A 19,530-nucleotide genomic window follows, 5' to 3' on the forward strand; every position below is an offset into this window, starting at 1 on the left:
GGTGAATTGATGAGTGATACGAAAAATGCGTTGTGTCTAGAGTTGAGCGAAACGGGTCGAACAAATTTAAAAGTCGGCGACTTTCGCCAAAGTCGGGTTTCATGAAACTAAACCCGACCTTAGCGTGAGGTCGGCCACGAGGTCGGCGACTTTAGCGCCAAAGTCACGTTTCAAAAGATGCTTTAGCGCCCTTTTGCAGCCAGTCAGGAAGAATGGACACTGTGGGCAACGTGATGACATAGGCAGCGGTCACCACCATCTTGGAGAAGGGCATGCAAGTGATTGGCTTGCTTTGTGGGGCATCACAGGGGGTATAAAAGGGCGTGCACGCCAACCGCCATGTTACTCGTGCTGATCTCAGAATAGGGAGAGCTGCTGCTGCTGATTCTGTAGGGAGAGCATTAGGGAGGCAAAAAGAAAAAAAAACTGCTTCTGCTGATAGCGCTTTTCACTGTAGTTACTGTGCAGTGAAAGGTGAAGATTTTTGCTTTTGTGCAGCAGTGCTGGTGGTGATTAGCCTGCCTTTTATGGCTAGCTGCATTGCTGTGTGCACACTGGTGTTCAAACTGCTTTTTTAAAAGCCATCCAAATTGTATTGTTTTGTCTTGGTGAGGTAGTGAGCGTTCATTTTTTCCACACACCGTACAGCGGTGTACGCTCCTCACACAATACCGTGTAACGGTTGTTATCACGGCCAAATTGAAGCTATATACGTGTGTGACTCTGTAAGGAAAAGTCGAGGAGTTTGTCCATTCTTACAGACCTACACCTTATAGTTTTGTTCGTTTTTAAACAGTTTAGTATATTTGCTGTTTGATTACATTCAAAACTAGAGAGAGACAGCGTGCGTCAGTCCGTATACAAAAACACGGAGCTTGACAATTTTACATACACCGTACAGCGGTGTACGTGTACGCTCCTCTCTCAGTACCGTGTAACGGCTGTTATCACGGCCAAGTTGAAGCTATATACGTGTGTAACTCTGTAAGGAAAAGCCGATGAGTTTGTCCGTTCTTACAGACCTACACTCTAGGGAGATTCCAATTCTGCCCAATTCTATATACACCTTGTAGTTTGTCATACACTAGGCAATTTCTGCCTGTCACATTGCGGTGTAATATACACAGGGCCTGACAGAATCCAACTGTGTCCTGAAGTCTAGAGAGATTCCAATTCTCACCAGTCCTCTATACACCTTTCTTACACCATCCAGAATCTGCCTGTCACATTGCGGTGTAATATAAACAGGGCCTGACAGTATCCAACTGTGTCCTGAAGTCTACAGAGATTCCAATTCTCAACTGTCCTCTATACACCTTTCTAAGACCATGCAGAATCTGACTGTCACATTGCGGTGTAATATAAACAGGGCCTGACAGTATCCAACTGTGTCCTGAAGTCTACAGAGATTCCAATTCTCCCCACTACTATATACACCTTGTACCTTGTTTTACAGGACCATAGAGTTGTTGGTTTTTTGGGGACATTTTCCCCAAAAATGAGGAAGTGTGGTGGAAGAGTCCATGGAAGTGGGCGGGGGTTGGCAGCTGGTAATGATGGTGTTGGTGGTGGATCTGCTGGTAGTGGCAAAAGCAAAATAGCACCTAATGCAGGAGGTGTTGAGCCTGCGTCATCGTCTGCCTCCACAAGGCCTCGAAGGCTCCCTTTTCTGGGAGTAGGTAAACCGCTTTTAAAGCCACAGCTTCAAGAACAAGTTTTGGCTTACATTGCTGACTCAGCCTCCAGCTCTATCCCCTCCTCTTCTGAAATTTAAAAAAATAAAAGCACTGAGTCGTCATTGGAGGCTCATGGTCATGAACCACAACTTTCCTTGTGTCCTTCACCCAAACCAAAATTGAAGGATGCGGCAGGCCACACTACAGATTACTCCATGGAGCTGTTTTCACATACCATGCCTGGGTTATCAAGTCAAATCGTGAATTACCCAGGCCAAGATGAATCTGACATGGAATGCACTGATGCACAGCCACTGATAGATGATTCTGCTGGTACATTCACTCAGAGCACTACATTGTCCTTGCAGTGTACTGAGCCAGAATCTGACCCTGATGAAACTCAGGTGCCCCTTCCCGCATACTATACCACCCTACATGGTGACACAGAGGAAGGTGCACATGACATTGAAGAGGAGGTGATGGATGACTCAGTTGTTGTCCCAGATTGGCATCCATTGGGGGAAGAGAGTGCCGCTGCCAATAGCTCAGAAGAGGAGGAGGAGCATCCGCAGCAGGCATCGACATCGCAACAGTTGTTATCTGGCAGGCCCGGAGCAGTCCAAAAACAGGTTACAATAACCAAAAGAGTTGCAGGACAGCTTGGCCAGACGGTCAAAATAGCACAGCGTGCAAGGCCTCAAAATGTCTTCCCTAGTAGGAAGAGTGCAGTGTGGCACTTTTTTGAACAAAATCCAAATGATCAGGCAAAGGTCATCTGTAAGAAGTGCGCAAAGACCTTTAGCCGACGGAAAAATCTGAGAAATTTGAATACCAGTTGCATGCTAAGACATTTAACCACCATGCACTTACAAGCGTGGACGGACTACCAAAACTCACGTACCACATGTGCAACTGCTCCCAAAGAAGGTAGTCAGCAACACTACATTGTTTCCCCCACTGTAAGCCCACCGGTTAGCACACCCCAAGCAGCAAATGTTGACTTGTCGTTGCAAGGGCAAATCAGTCAGGGAATCACACTGTTATTGCAACGAAAGACTGAATCTAGGCCATCAGAAAGAACACCAACTCCATCACCATCATCAACCCTCTCTCAGTCCGCCATGTCCACTAGTTCCACCATATGCAGCTCTCAAGTCCAGCTCACCCTACCAGAGACTATGAGTAGGACAAGAAAGTACTCATCCTCTCATCCACGTACACTGGGTTTGAACGCCCACATTGCCAAACTAATCTCGTTAGAGATGATGCCCTATCGCTTGGTTGAAAGCGCAGCTTTCCGCGAACTCATGGCCTACGCAGTACCACGCTATGACCTACCCAGTCGCCACTTCTTTTCGCGCAAAGCCATCCCAGCCCTCCACCTTCATGTGAAAGACCGCATTGTCCATGCTCTCAAGCAATCAGTGAGTGCACCTCACAACTGATGCATGGTCCAGTAGGCATGGCCAGGGCCGTTATGTGTCCATCACTGCGCACTGGGTTAATGTTGTGGATGCAGGGTCAACAGGGGACAGCGGTGGGACAGTGCTGCCTAGCCCACGGTATAAGAAACAGTTGGCTGTAGGCGTTCTACCCTCCTCCTCCTCCAGAATCAAAAGCTCGTCCACAGAGCGCAGTCGCACGAGCACTCCATCCGCAGCTGCCAGTGTTGCACACGAGGTGTCTCCCTATCGATCAGCTAGTGGAAAGCGTCAGCAGACTGTGTTGAAGATGATGAGTTTGGGCGACAGACACACCGCGGAGGTACTGGCCGACTACTTTCAGCGACAAACTGAGTCATGGCTGGGCAGTCTACATCTTGAGGCAGGCAAGGTAGTTAGTGATAACGGTCGGAATTTTGTGGCAGCCATAGCCCTTTCAAAACTCAGACACATACAGTGGGGAAAAAAAGTATTTAGTCAGTCAGCAATAGTGCAAGTTCCACCACTTAAAAAGATGAGAGGCGTCTGTAATTTACATCATAGGTAGACCTCAACTATGGGAGACAAACTGAGAAAAAAAAATCCAGAAAATCACATTGTCTGTTTTTTTTTTCATTTTATTTGCATATTATGGTGGAAAATAAGTATTTGGTCAGAAACAAAATTTCATCTCAATACTTTGTGATATATCCTTTGTTGGCAATGACAGAGGTCAAACGTTTTCTGTAAGTCTTCACAAGGTTGCCACACACTGTTGTTGGTATGTTGGCCCATTCCTCCATGCAGATCTCCTCTAGAGCAGTGATGTTTTTGGCTTTTCGCTTGGCAACACGGACTTTCAACTCCCTCCAAAGGTTTTCTATAGGGCTGAGATCTGGAGACTGGCTAGGCCACTCCAGGACCTTGAAATGCTTCTTACGAAGCCACTCCTTCGTTGCCCTGGCGGTGTGCTTTGGATCATTGTCATGTTGAAAGACCCAGCCACGTTTCATCTTCAATGCCTTTGCTGATGGAAGGAGGTTTGCACTCAAAATCTCACGATACATGGCCCCATTCATTCTTTCATGTACCCGGATCAGTCGTCCTGGCCCCTTTGCAGAGAAACAGCCCCAAAGCATGATGTTTCCACCACCATGCTTTACAGTAGGTATGGTGTTTGATGGATGCAACTCAGTATTCTTTTTCCTCCAAACACGACAAGTTGTGTTTCTACCAAACAGTTCCAGTTTGGTTTCATCAGACCATAGGACATTCTCCCAAAACTCCTCTGGATCATCCAAATGCTCTCTAGCAAACTTCAGACGGGCCCGGACATGTACAGGCTTAAGCAGTGGGACACGTCTGGCACTGCAGGATCTGAGTCCATGGTGACGTAGTGTGTTACTTATGGTAGGCCTTGTTACATTGGTCCCAGCTCTCTGCAGTTCATTCACTAGGTCCCCCCGCGTGGTTCTGGGATTTTTGCTCACCGTTCTTGTGATCATTCTGACCCCACGGGGTGGGATTTTGCGTGGAGCACCAGATCGAGGGAGATTATCAGTGGTCTTGTATGTCTTCCATTTTCTAATTATTGCTCCCACAGTTGATTTCTTCACTCCAAGCTGGTTGGCTATTGCAGATTCAGTCTTCCCAGCCTGGTGCAGGGCTACAATTTTGTTTCTGGTGTCCTTTGACAGCTCTTTGGTCTTCACCATAGTGGAGTTTGGAGTCAGACTGTTTGAGGGTGTGCACAGGTGTCTTTTTATACTGATAACAAGTGTAAACAGGTGCCATTACTACAGGTAATGAGTGGAGGAAAGAGGAGACTCTTAAAGAAGTTACAGGTCTGTGAGAGCCAGAAATCTTGATTGCTTGTTTCTGACCAAATACTTATTTTCCACCATAATATGCAAATAAAATGAAAAAAAAACAGACAATGTGATTTTCTGGATTTTTTTTTCTCAGTTTGTCTCCCATAGTTGAGGTCTACCTATGATGGAAATTACAGACGCCTCTCATCTTTTTAAGTGGTGGAACTTGCACTATTGCTGACTGACTAAATACTTTTTTTCCCCACTGTACCTTGCTTGGCTCACACCTTGAACCTTGTGGTGCAGTGCTTCCTCAATAATTATCCAGAGTTAACAGGCCTGCTCCATAAGGTTCGAAGACTGTGCTCGCGCATCCACCGGTCGCCCGTACACTCCAATCGTATGCAGAAGCTACAGCGATTGCTCCACCTTCCCAAGCACCGCCTAATTATAGACGTTGCAACAAGGTGGAACTCCACCCTGCACATGGTGGAGCGGCTGTGCGAACAGAGGCAGGCTGTAATGCATTTGTGGGAGGATACACGGCCAGGCACTTTGAGAGCAGACATGGAGTTGTCAGGTGTGCAGTGGTCGAAGCTGAAAGACCTCTGTAAAGTCCTTCAGTGTTTTGAGGAATGCACACGGCTGGTAAGCGCAGACGATGCCATCATAAGCATGAGCATCCCACTTATGCGTCTGCTCATGCAAACCTTGACGCACATTAAGGAGCAGGCGTCTGCAGCTGAGGATGATGAGGAAGAGGAGGAGGGAAGCCTTGATGACAGTCAGCCATTGTCTGCTCAGGGACCTCTCCTGGACGAGGTGGAGGAAGAGGAGGATGATGATGGGGATGATTATTTAGGGGAGGAGGATGCTTCTCGTGGGGCAAGGTCTGGTACAGGCTTTGTGTGTGACTGGAGGGATGTGGATTTGCCAGCAAGTGCTCCTCCACCCAGCACTCGCAGTGCATCATTGACACCGAGAACATTGGCCCACATGTCAGATTATGCCTTGCAGATCCTAAAAAGGGACCCCCGCATTGCCAAAATGATGAACGATGACGACTACTGGTTGGCCAGCATCCTGGATCCACGTTATAAAGGCAAATTCCAAAACATCATGCCAAAGGAGAACCTTGACCTAATATTGGCTAACAAACAAGCAACTCTGGTAAACCGGTTGGTTGAGGCATTCCCAGCACACAGCAGCACTGATGGTTCTCACACGAGCCGTAGGGGCCAGGGGCAACTTGGAAGAGGTGTTGGTGGTGCACACATCAGAAGTGGCGTTGGAGACAGGAGTTTCATGACCATGTTGTGGACTGATATTTCAAGTCCCGCTCACACGACCGGTAATATTGCATCGATTGAAAGTGACAGGCGACAGCAGTTGTCAACTATGGTTACAAACTACTTCTCGTCCCATATCAATGTTCTCCCTCACAGGTCATTCCCATTTGACTATTGGGCCGCTAAACTGGACGCCTGGCCTGAATTGGCCCAATATGCCTTACAGGAGCTCGCTTGCCCAGCTGCAAGTGTGCTAGCGGAAAGAGTCTTCAGTGCTGCTGGATCAATGCTCACAGAAAAAAGGACCCGTCTCTCGACCCAAAAAATGGATGATCTAACCTTCATTAAAATTAACCATGCATGGGTTTCTAAGGATTTTGTCACACCATACCCTGATGACACATAGGTTGACAGAAAAATGGCTTGCTTTTGTCCTCCTCTTCCTGGGACTAGACCAAATTCGCCTTTAGCAGCAGGTGAATGCCATTTTGTAAACCTCCCTAACTGGGCTGCCTTCTCCCCCCATGGCCGGGGTCACCACCTAGCGCACGCAACCGTGCGAGTGCTGTTGCCCTGGACAGGTGGGTTGGCCGACTCTTGGGCGCGGGCACTGGCACAGGGTCCCTCATAGTGCAATCAAGTGTCTCTGACGGTGGGGGAGCACACCTGTCGTCAGACACACCGCCATACTATGAGGGGCCCAGTGCCAGTACCGATGCCCACGAGTGTGCCCCCCTCGCTTGGGCAGGGCCCCAGCATTTGCAATGTTTACCTCTCCCTGCTCCTCCGCGGTGTAGTCTGGGCTGTCAAATCCTTCACTGGGACTGCCTCTACAAATTTGGTGAACTGATAGATGATGGTTAAGACGTAGCTATGCCCTGTCCCGCTGGCCGGGATCTAGCTTCAGATGGTCAACGGCTTCCATTTCTTGGACGTCGACTCGCTATGAGATGCAGTGGTGGTTTGTCATCAGCTTTCACAGTTTTCCTACCCACAGACGTGTGACATTCCAGCGCACATTTTTAAATGTGCCCTCTCATGCCAATCCAATTGAATCGCCTATGGCCTGTGGCTTCTGTGTTTTGCACTCCAAAGTTACGTGACAGATCATGATAGGCAGTGAGCACCATGTTTACATCTCTCCCTGTGATCAAAATTGAATGGATATGAGTAATGGTGATGGGATCAACGGTACTGCGATACAGCAAGACTTTCTTCACAAACAAAGGTTTTTGCTGTCTCCACACACTAATTAATTGAGGGTCAGCATCGCCTCTGAGAATTGTGACGGAAGTTTTTCCCGTGAATAGTAATTCCTAGATTTCTGCAATCACTAGACTTTATGTCAGTAATTGTATGCATCTCATTTCCTTTTGCGGAGAGTCTGGACTGTCTTACTGAGACAGAAATATAAATGAAGATTAAAAAATACCACCAAAAGTGTATACTGGTCTACGCTTCAAATACATTTCCTTTTTTCGACTTTTTAGATTGTTGTCTAATCCATACTGAGAACACGGAGATTTTATCCAGTGATAATGTACCCTTTCTCAACTTTGTACAATCTGGTCAAATCCATACTGGGCCTGAGAACGTCTGAGCCTGCCTCCTGATCTATAGACATAGGTTTTTAATGTGTAAACAATGCTACATATATACGTGTTATCCGGTGAAACTGTACCCTTTCTCACCTTTGTCCAATCACGTCAAATCCATACTGGGCCTGAGAACGTCTGAGCCTGCCTCCTGATCTATATACATAGGTTTTTAATGTGTAAACAATGCTACATATATACATGTTATCTGGTGAAACTGTACCCTTTATCAACTTTCTAGAATCTTGTCGAATCCATACTGGGCCTGAGAACGGCTGCCGAGCTGTTAAGCAAGCTACAGCAACTTTGTTTTGGACACGTATTTTTTTCATTTTGTCAGGAATGCCGGTTAGGCCTAATTCCGTAATTGCGGTTGACCTGCACTTACTGGGAAATCATCGTTCGCGGGGAGTAATTGGAATCACAGATCCTCATCACTAATGGTGTTCAGCGGGTTATCAGCACCTGTAAGTGACAAAAGCTGGTCCTTTCAGTGTAGCACGCATGCAGCCCCGGACATGTAAGGCCATGATAGACCTGGTATTGCTTGATCTCGCGTGCCAGAGCCTCGCGTATCCCTCTAGTAAGCTTCGTGCGTACCGCGGGGGCATGCCGGAGTCTCGTTCGTTAACGGAATAAAGCTGACAAATCGCTAGCACAACTACAAACAGACATACCACACCACACACAGAATCGACAAAGCTTTCAATGTGTGCATCTTTTCTTGAGGTGGCATGGTAGTGGTTTCCCGGGTGGAGTCCAATGAAGCTGCAGGCTCCACTCCTGGTGGTGCCCTTTTGGACATTCCTTTAAGGTTCAGCTTTGCAATCATACTGCCCCCGGAAAGCAAACACTTTGCCTTCATCGATGCTGTTTGGATGTTCGTGGTAATAACGCCGCCCGATCACCAGTTGGCATAATTTATTGGTGGGAAGTCCGACGGTATATGATCGTGTTCGATTTCATTTTTTTTTTTTTTTGGTTTGTTTTTTACATTTTTAGTCCAGCCTTTCTTGACTTCATAAGGGCATGACAAGCCTATATCTGTGTCTCCTCCACCTCCTCCTTTTACTCCTCCACCTCTTTTCTAAATGTAGTTACCTTTTTCCATTTGTTATTTTTGTCGTCTGAGCATTTTGTCGGCTTTGGGACACCGTTTAAGGTGTTTTGTAATTGTTTTCTATGTGTTTGTATGTGTTTGTGTTTGCCTGCCATTGTTTTCAATGTGGTTCGACGAACATTCGATGAACTTGCCTCCTGTGCGACGAACCAAAACACTAGCTGGGTGGCTCAACACTACTCCTGATATATAGACGCACATTGTTAATGTTTAAACTATGCTATATATACCTGCTATCTGCTGATACTGTACACTTTGTCTACTTTTTATATTCTTGTGTAATCCATACTGAGCCTGTGAGCGTCTCTGTGTGACTGATGGAATATATATGGAGATTGACAATTATCCTTTGACTGAATAGAGCTGTACGCTTCTGATACAGTGCCATTGCCATATATCTGATGTTATTTTGTGTCTATTTTGTGCTAAATTTGGAAGTTTGGTGGAAGAGGCCACGGACGTGGGCATGGGGGGGCCAGCTGATGGTGGTGGTGCATCTGCTGGTAGTGGCAAAAGCACAATAGCAGCTAAGGCAGGAGGTGTTGAGCCTGCGTCATGGTCTGGCTCCGGAACGCCTGGAAGGCTACCTTTTCTGGGAGTAGGTTAACTGCTTTTAAAGCCAGAGCATGAGGAACTGGTTTGAGCTTACATTGCCGAAACAGACTCCAGCAAATATGCCCTCCTCTTCTGAAGTTTCAAAAAATGCAAGCACTGAGTCGTGAAGTGCTGGCTCCTGGTCAGGAAGAACCCCTTTCCTTGTGTCCTGCACCCCCACCCAAAGTGAATGATGCAGCAGGCCACACTTCACATTAGTCTATGTGGCTCTTTCTATCATACCATGCCTGGGTTATCAAGTTAAATCGTGAATTCCCCAGTCCAAGATGAATCTGACATGGAGTGTGGGTGGCCAGCCAGAGCAGTGGGGTTAATCGGTATCGGGCCAATGTCTCACAGGGATGTGTCACGGTGGTGGTGACCCGTTCCGTGGCCCTGGGCATCCATGCAAAGGGGTGAATTACGTTTATAGGTAAATGATACGTGATGCCACCTGTGGTTTCTGATTAGATTGACCAGCGCTGCAGTGTCGCTTCTCTGGGACAGATGTTGTGGTGTAGGTAAGATGTAGAAGCCCTGCACAGGTAGGACCGTTGTTTCAGGGCAGATGAAAGAGTTGGTAGATGGTGTGCAGTGCAGGATGTAGCAGAGCCGTGCGCCAGGCGCAGGAGAAAGAGGACAGACATAGTCGTGCAGTTCCTTTACCTGGACTTGGTAAATGCCATCCAGGATCCAGAGTACAGATGGAGAAGGAGTTGGTCAGCCTGAAAGCCAATTTGGAATTCTCTCTGCAGATAGGTAGTGTGGCCTCCGTTCTAGCGCTTATCTGAGGTACTCGCAGTGCTGACTTCAATGAAGTTCCCCCTGTTGAATCTCTCTTGGAACTTTCTCGTATGGCAGGCAGCCATAGCCTTTTCCTTCTGGCTCCCACATGTCGCTGCTGGGGCCTCCGAGCCTTAGTTGGGTACAGAGCATTTACAGCTGCTACTTCCTCCGGTTTCTGCTGCTGGAACGTCAGTGTCCCTTCAAACTCGGAGACCAGAATCCGGACCATGCGCTCCAGCTAGGAGTGAGCCTTAACTCTGCTCATCCTCCAGCTCACCTTCTCATGTCCACACACTTCCTCTTCCCTGCACAGACTGCCCTAACTTACCTCCTCCCGACCACAGAGAGCAGATCCTCAGCAGTCAGGTTCAGAGGTCTCCCTGCTGGCCTGGAGTGGGAAATGTGTTGTGTTGGTTTAACTGCTAGAGAGATCCTTCGTTGCTCCCAAGCATGACATCACACTCCCTAGGAGGAAGGTTATGCCACTGTGGCGACCGTACTCCTGGGGGCGCCACAAGTGCACTGATGCCCAGCCACTGCTAGATGATTCTGCTGTTAAATTGACCCAGACCACTACATTCCCCTCGCACTCTACACAGCCAGAATCTGACCCTGATGAAACTCGGGTTACCCTTCCCATATACTGTACCACCTTACACGGTGACAAAGAGGAAGGTGCAGATGAAAGTGCAGATTCGGCCCACCCGCCGTCAGATACACCTCCGTACTATGAGGTGCCCTGTGCCAGTGCCGTCACCAACGAGTGGGCCCCCCCTGCTTGCTCAGGATCACGGCACTTGCAAAGTTGAAATACTTACCTCTCCCTGCTCCACCGCCATGACGTCTTCCGCGTTTCCTGACAGTGATATTCTGATCAGAGAGCACAATGACATCACGTCTGTACGCCCAGACTAGTACAGGGATTCCCTAGCGAGGAGACTTATTTGAGAAGACTTATTTAATTGTTTTCAATGTTGGGACAGTAATTTTTGGGGAGCACTATACTCTGGAGAATGATATATGTGGCCCACCATACACTGGAGCATTCGAAAGGTGGACATCAGACACTGGAGCAGCATTTACAGGGCCCATTATACACTAGAGCATTAGAAATGGGGCCCATTATATATAGAGCATTATTTGGGCCCATAAGACAGTGTAGCTTCATCCATGGGGACTAACATATACTGTATCATTATGTGGAGCTCATCATATACTGTTTCAAACATTATATGGGACCAATGATTCTGTATGGATAAATATATGGGCCTCATTACTCTGTATAGCGCACTATGCGGTGGCCATAATATTGTATGGAGTGATATACTGTCCGTTTTTGGAGCTATTGGAGAATTTATAATGTATATCAGTCATGAGATGTAAAAAGTGAAGTATTTTTCATTGTACTATACCGCTATTTCTCTGCCGTATAGGAGCCTCATGAGTTGTGCTATGTGTTAACCCCTTCACGACCCATGACGCCTACGTAGGCGTCATGAAAAGTCGTGCCCAAACGACCTATGACGCCTACGTAGGCGTCATGCTATAAATAGCCCCCCTGCGGGTCGGGTGACCGGGGTCACTGAAAGGTCACCTGACCCGCACACAAAGGACACTCTACAGTTAATCCCTGGGGGCGTGGCTTAGCCCCCACGTGCCTACGATCGCTCTGATTGGCTGTTAAAAGTGAAACAGCCAATCGGAGCGATTTGTAATATTTCACCAATGAAATTTGGTGAAATATTACAATCCAGCCATGGCCGATGCTGCGATAGCAGCATCGATCGGCCCCCGCCACCGATGGACGGCGGCGATCGTTCGCCGCCGTCATCATCTGCTCCCCCTCCCCTGTCTATCGCTCCCTCCCACCTTCCGATGCCCCCAGGACCTCCGATCGTGCTCCCGGTGTCCCGCCGTGGCTCCCGGCGTCCGGATCATGGGCGCCGCCATCTTGCAAAATGGCGGGCGCATGCGCAGTGCGCCTGCCATTGTCCAAGATGGCGGCGCCCATGAATTTGCCGGTTGCCCGTTCATTTTTCATTTTGATCACTGTGATACACTCTCACAGTGATCAAAATGAAAAAAAAAGTAAATACACCCCCCTTTTATCACCCCCATAGCCAGGTGCAAATAATAAAATAAAAAAAATATTTTTTTTTCCATTTAGGGTTCGAACTAGGGTTAGGGTTGGAATTAGGGTTAGGGTTGGAATAAGGGTTACAGATAGGGTTAGGGTTAGAAATAGGGTTAGGGCTAGAATTAGGGTTAGGGTTGGAATTAGGGTTAAAATTAGGGTTAGGGTTAAAATTAGGGTTAGGGTTGGAATTAGGGTTAGGGCTGGAATTAGGGTTAGGGCTGGAATTAGGGTTAGGGCTGGAATTAGGGTTAGGGCTGGAATTAGGGTTAGGGCTGGGTTGGGATTAGGGTTAGGCTTGTAGTTAGGGTTAGAGTTGGGATTAGGGTTAGGGGTGTGTTGGCGTTAGGGCTGTGGTTAGGGTTATTATTAGGGTGGGATTTTGGTTAGGGGTGTGTTGGAGTTAGGGTTGGAGTTAGAATTGAGGGGTTTCCACTGTTTAGGCACATCACGGGGTCTCCGAGCGCGACATGGCGCCACGATTTATTCCAGCCAATTTTGCTTTCAAAATGTCAAACAGCACTCTCTCTATTCCGAGCCCCGACATGTGCCCAAACAGTGGTTTACCCCCACATATGGGGTATCAGCGTACTCAGGAAAAATTGCACAACAACTTTGGGAGTCTAATTTCTCCTGTTACCCTTGGGAAAATAAAAAATTGGGGGCTAAAAAAATGATTTTTGTGAAAAAAAATGATTTTTTTTTTTTTCACGGCTCTGAGTTATAAACTTCGGTGAAGCACTTGGGGGTTCAAAGTGCTCATCAAACATCTAGATAAGTTCCTTGGGGGGTCTAGTTTCCAAAATGGGGTCACTTGTGGGGGGTTTCCACTGTTTAGGCACATCAGGGGCTCTGCAAACGTAACATGACGCCCGCAGATCATTCCATCAAGTCGGTATTTCAAAACGTCACTACTTCCCTTCCGAGCCCCGATGTGTGCCCAAACAGTGGTCCCCCCCACATATGGGGTACCAGCGTACTCAGGACAAACTGTACAACAACTTTTGGGGTCGAATTTATCCTGTTAACCTTGTGAAAATAAAAAATTGCGGGCTAAAAAATCATTTTTTGAGGAAAAAAAAGATTTTTTTATTTTCACGGTTCTGCGTTATAAACTTCTGTGAAGCACTTGGGGGTTCAAAATGCTCACCACATATCTAGATAAGTTCCTTGGGTGGTCTAGTTTCCAAAATGGGGTCATTTGTAGGGGGTTTCCACTGTTTAGGCACATCAGGGGCTCTGCAAACGTAACATGACGCCCGCAGACCATTCCATCAAGTCGGTATTTCAAAACGTCACTACTTCCCTTCCGAGCCCCGATGTGTGCCCAAACAGTGGTCCCCCCCCACATATGGGGTACCAGCGTACTCAGGACAAACTGTACAACAACTTTTGGGGTCGAATTTATCCTGTTAACCTTGTGAAAATAAAAATTTGCGGGCTAAAAAATCATTTTTTGAGGAAAAAAATAGATTTCTTATTTTCACGGTTCTGCGTTATAAACTTCTGTGAAGCACTTGGGGGTTCAAAGTGCTCACCACACATCTAGATAAGTTCCTTGGGGGTCTAGTTTCCAAAATGCGATCACTTGTGGGGGGGTTTCCACTGTTTAGGCACATCAGGGGCTCTGCAAACGTAACATGACGCCCGCAGACGATTCCATCAAGTCGGTATTTCAAAACATCACTACTTCCCTTCTGAGCCCCGACGTGTGCCCAAACAGTGGTCCCTCCCCACATATTGGGTACCAGCGTACTCAGGACAAACTGGACAACAACTTTTGGGGTCCAATTTCTCCTGTTACTATTGTGAAAATAAAAAATAGCGGGCTAAAAAAATCATTTTTTGAGGAAAAAAAATATTTTTATTTTCACAGCTCTGCGTTATACACTTCTGTAAAGCACCTGGGGGTTCAAAGTGCTCACTATGCATCTAGATAACTTCCTTAGGGGGTCTAGTTTCCAAAATGGGGTGATATGTGGGGGAGCTCCAAAGTGTAGGCAGACAGGGCCTCTCCAAACACGACATGGTGTCCGCTAATGATTGGAGCTAATTTTCCATTCAAAAAGTCAAATGGCGCTCCTTCCCTTCTGAGCCCTGCCGTGCGCCCAAACAGTGGTTCCCTCCCACATATGGGGTGCCACCGTACTCAGGACAAACTGAACAGCAACTTTAGGGGTCCAATTTATCCTGTTACCCTTGTGAAAATAAAAAATAGCGGGCTAAAAAATCATTTTTGAGGAAAAAAAATGATTTTTTATTTTCATGGCTCTGCGTTTATAAACTTCTGTGAAGCACTTGGGGGTTCAAAGTGCTCACTACACATCTAGATAAGCTCCTTGGGGGGTCTAGTTTCCAAAATGGGGTCACTTGTGGGGGGTTTCTACTGTTTAGGCACATCAGGGGCTCTGCAAACGCAACATGATGCCCGCAGAACATCCCATCAGTCTGCATTCCAAAATTGCGCTCCTTCCCTTCTGAGCTCTCCCATGCGCCCAAACAGTGGTTTCCCCTGACATATGTGGTATCGGTGTACTCAGGACAAATTACACAACAACTTTTGTGGTCCAATTTCTCCTGTTAGCCTTGTGAAAATAAAAAATAGCGGGCTAAAAAATCATCTTTGAGGAAAAAAAATTATTTTTTTATTTTCACTTTTCTGCGTCATAAACTTCTGTGAAGCACTTGTGGGTTCAAAGTCCTCACCACACATCTAGAAAAGTTCCTTGGGTGGTCTAGTTTCCAAAATGGGGTCACTTGTGGGGGAGCTCTAATGTTTAGGCACACAGGGGCTCTCCAAACACGACATGGTGTCCACTAACGATTGGAGCTAATTTTCCATTCAAAAAGTCAAATGGTGCTCCTTCCCTTCGGGACCCTGCCCACATAAGAGGTATCTGTGCACTCAGGAGAAATTGCCCAACAAATTTTAGGATCCATTTTATCCCACTGCCCATGTGAAAATGAAAAAACTGAGGCTAAAAGAAAATTTTTGTGAAAAAAAAGTCCTTTTTTTTTTTTTATGGATCAATTTGTGAAGCACCTGGCGGTTCAAAGTGCTCACTATGCATCTAAATAAGTTCCTTGGAGAGTCTAGTTTCCAAAATGGGGTCACTTGTGGGAGAGCTCCAATGTTTAGGCGCACAGGGACTCTCCAAACGCGACATGGCAACCGCTAAATATTCCAGCATATTTTCCATTCAAAAAGTCAAATGACGCTCCTTCCCTTCTGAGCCCTGCCGTGCGCCCAAACAGTGGTTTATGACCACATATGAGGTATCGGTGTACTCAGGAGAAATTGCCCAACAATTTTTAGGATCCATTTTATCCTGTTGCCCTTGTGAAAATGAAAAAATTGATGCTAAAAGAAATTTTTTATTGGAAAAATTAAAATGTTCATTTTTTCCTTCCACATTGCTTTAGTAGCTGTGAAGCACCTGAAGGGTTAATAATCTTCTTGAATATAGTTTTGAGTAGCTTGAGGGGTGCCGTTTTTAGAATGGTGTCACTTTGGGGTATTTTCTGCCATATAGACCCCTCAAAGTGACTTCAAATGTGAGGTGGTCCCTAAAAAAATGGTTTTGTAAATTTTGTTGTAAAAATGAGAAATCGCTGGTCAACTTTTAACCCTTATAACTTCCCAACAAAAAAAAATTTTGTTTCCAAAATTGTGCTGATGTAAAGTAGACATGTGGGAAATGTTATTTATTAACTATTTTGTGTCACATAACTCTCTGGTTTAACAGAATAAAAATTAAAAATGTGAAAATTGCGAAATTTTCAAAATTTTCGCCAAATTTCCGTTTTTTTCACAAATAAATGAAAACATTATTGACCTAAGTTTACCACTAACATGAAGCCAAATATGTCACGAAAAAACGATCTCAGAATCGCTAGGATCCGTTGAAGCGTTCCTGAGTTATTACCTCATAAAGGGACACTGGTCAATATTGCCAAAAATGGCCAGGTCATTAAGGTCAAAATAGGCTGGGTCATGAAGGGGTTAAAGGGGCGCTCTTTGGCCCAGGGCACATGAAAAGATTAATTTTGCTAATTATGGTGAAAAATAATTGTTTGGTCACCTAAAACATGTTATTCTTCATATTATGGCACATCAACTAATTTAATTGCTGGCGAGCTTTCTTTATTTACATTTGGCTATTTCCATATGGGATCAATGTTATCAAACAGTGCACTTATACCGGTATGTAAATGCCATCTGTTTTTTGCTCCAACTGTGGTTTGTGCATCTTGATTCCCATGCCTGTTATTTTTCTTGTGGATATGTAATTTGTTGACACTGTGCACCATTGCCTTTATTTTTTATGTATTTATTGCACTTATTATTACTTTTTTATGCGATCAATAATAAAACTGCTTTTTTATCGTTCTGGATGTTGTGCTCCAAGTCTCATATAGGATACACGCTCTGGTGGAGTGTCCAGTATTTGTTTAATTTTGATCCACTATCTACATATAGTTATCAGATACCTTTGTATCACTATATTGTATTCAGTTTGGATGTTATTGATTGTAAAGCGTATAAGAAGATGGAAGCGATGTCTCTACATATAGTATTCCCGGCCTCTGTGTATTTTGTCCAGCAGTTGTCTCTGCATCAGGAGGGTGCTGTTTGAATCATCAGGTAGAATGAGGATCTCTACCAAAATCAAAGTGGCCCTTCTCCTAGGTTTTTTATGCCAGTTGTAGTTTAACTGCATATTAGTGAACTTTACAAATAATGTTGCATGAACGGGCACCGTTGGAGGGTTAGCATCATGACCTTTATGGACCTCGTCCAGCTCAATATGATTAGAAGCTCTATCCAGTAAATGGTTAAAGAGAACCATCACAGTGGATTTTCGATCTTTTTGGTCGCTTCTAACAGGCCTTGTATATAGAGGTTATTGCATCGGCTCTTATTTAAGATTTCATCAAGGTAAAGTATGGCAATGCATATGATTTATTCATGCATCTCTTGTCATGTGTCTCTGCTCCTCAAATTCATTTGCATAAGCTTCTACTCAGTTGTGGGAAGATTCCAAAAAGCGCACTATAATTACCAACTCTTCTACCACACAATGTATTTTTTCCATACTATGGTGATGTACGTTCTCCAGCCTAGACATCATAGATTCAAAAAGGCTGTGGTGTATCCAAAGATGTGGGTCTATCTTCAAATTGTTCCTTAGTAGGAGTTGATGTTTGAGCAGGGGCTTGTGAGACCATTCTGAATGGGGAGAGGAGAGCTACAGTGAAGCACTATAAAATGTACATGGGGTGCTTCTTGTCATGATCTGAATTTGATCTGACAGTTTTAAATTGCACAGGGTGAACTTTTTTTACTTTGGCAAGTGCCAAGTGACTTGACTGTCCCCGGTGGTGGTTAGTGGTATCGCACTTTAGGTTTAATTTGCACGTAATTATGAATCAGGTGTGGGGCTCTATAAGTGAGTCTCAGGGTGTGCAATCACTGCTGGTGATACTGATTGACTGATTCATTCTGAGTTTGTGAAGCCTGAGTGAACATGGAGCTGAAGAGGAGTCCTGCGCAGTCAGCCAGAGGAGACAAGTGGCAGCTAATGGTGTCTGCAGGAATTGCTGGCATGGCGTGGAGGAGTCGCAGTTTATGGTGTCAGCAGGAGGTGCTTGCCTGGCTTGGTGGAGTGGCGACTATGGAGAGAGTTGCACTCGGCTTGCTCGACTTGGTTGCCGAGAGCTGGACTCAAGCATGCTTAGATTCTTGGCAGAGGCTGACTCATTCTTGGGACTCTGTGACTGGACTGCTGCAACTGGTGGTGGACTCTGCTCCAAGGCTGCACTATGGTGAAGGATCCTGTTATGGTGATGGATCCGGGTGGAGGAGAAGACGCACGCAGGTGGTGGGGCTCTGTTGCAGGAGCATAAGCACAGAGCCTAAAGCTAAGTGGTGTTTCCCCTGTATTGTCTTCTTTCCTTTTGTGTCTCTAGTGCAGTGGTGGGATTAGTCTCCGCACCGACCAATTCCCTAGTGAGGGTTTAGGGTCAGGGCGAGCAAGGGTTTAAGGTTCGCGTGCGGCGACAGGTGCGGAGCCTGTATAGGGAATGTGAGGAGTGCAGGGACACTGGCTCAGGGGAGTGCAGGAGGTCTCCATGTCCCCATTTCCCTATCGCAGGGCCCGCCATTGTTAAAGTTACCCAGGTTCCCCCTTTTATTATTTAAATTCGCCCCACTGGAGGCGCTGTATCCTGGGTCACGTGTGTTATGGATTCGCCTTGCGGTAACCGCTGCGTCCAGAGACACGTTGACCTTGACACTTCTTACCTAGAAGGGAGAGTGCACTTGAGGAGAGTGTGACACAGTTTCTAACTGGTCCACAATCTTTTAACTGTCAGGAGGACTTTGAGAATCTAGTGGAGAGGAGTAGACAATTGAGGCGATGTCCAATTGTAAGAAAGTGTCAGGCGATGGTTGTGCCTGCTCTGACATTGCAGCAGGTTGTCTGATAACTTATGAAGCTGTTGTAGACCTGGAACAGTGTGATGTCTGGGCCATAGGGTGCACTGCAGCTCAGTCAGTAGCTTTCAAGGATATGTCCTCCAGATATATTGTCAGAGTGAACTGGGTTTAAGTGTTGAGTTATTTTTGCTTCCCTTCCTCGTCAGCATCTCTGGGATGCTGAGGGTGAAGATTGAAAGCGCTGGATAAGTCAAAATATGTCCATGAAGCAGTTACTCTTCTAAGTTACATTTAATTAGCATCATGCCCAGTTCACTTCCCATATATATTGATGCTTTTCCATCTCTTTAATAATATTCCTACAAAAATTAAAGGTCACCAGTGTATAAAGACTTTCTTTTGTACCTAATTAAAATAACATAAGCCTTTTATATCCTCCAATTGTCTTCTCAAAGCATTAAATGGCTCAATGACCAAGGAGAATTGGAAGGAAGAAATGGATTAACCCTGCCTTGTTCCTCTTGGTAACTTAAAAGCTCTTGAAAGTTGACCATTAACTGCCGTAAAAATGTAACCAAGGAAATTAATCCCTACAGGAGCCCAAATTGTTCGATTACTCTCCATAGGAACACCAACTCGACAATGTCAAATGCCTTCACTGCATC

The 19,530-nt window shown here is 45.9% G+C and overlaps 1 protein-coding gene across 1 annotated transcript in view; it reads left to right on the forward strand.

Moving 5' to 3' along the window:
* Positions 1–19,530, forward strand: part of LCP2 (lymphocyte cytosolic protein 2) — a 1,189,974-nt gene that overhangs the window by 982,110 nt on the left and 188,334 nt on the right. The window lies entirely within an intron of this gene.

Source organism: Dendrobates tinctorius, unplaced genomic scaffold, assembly GCF_039654945.1.
Source record: "Dendrobates tinctorius isolate UK_male_01 unplaced genomic scaffold, ASM3965494v1 ptg000036l, whole genome shotgun sequence".
NCBI lineage: Eukaryota > Metazoa > Chordata > Amphibia > Anura > Dendrobatidae > Dendrobates > Dendrobates tinctorius.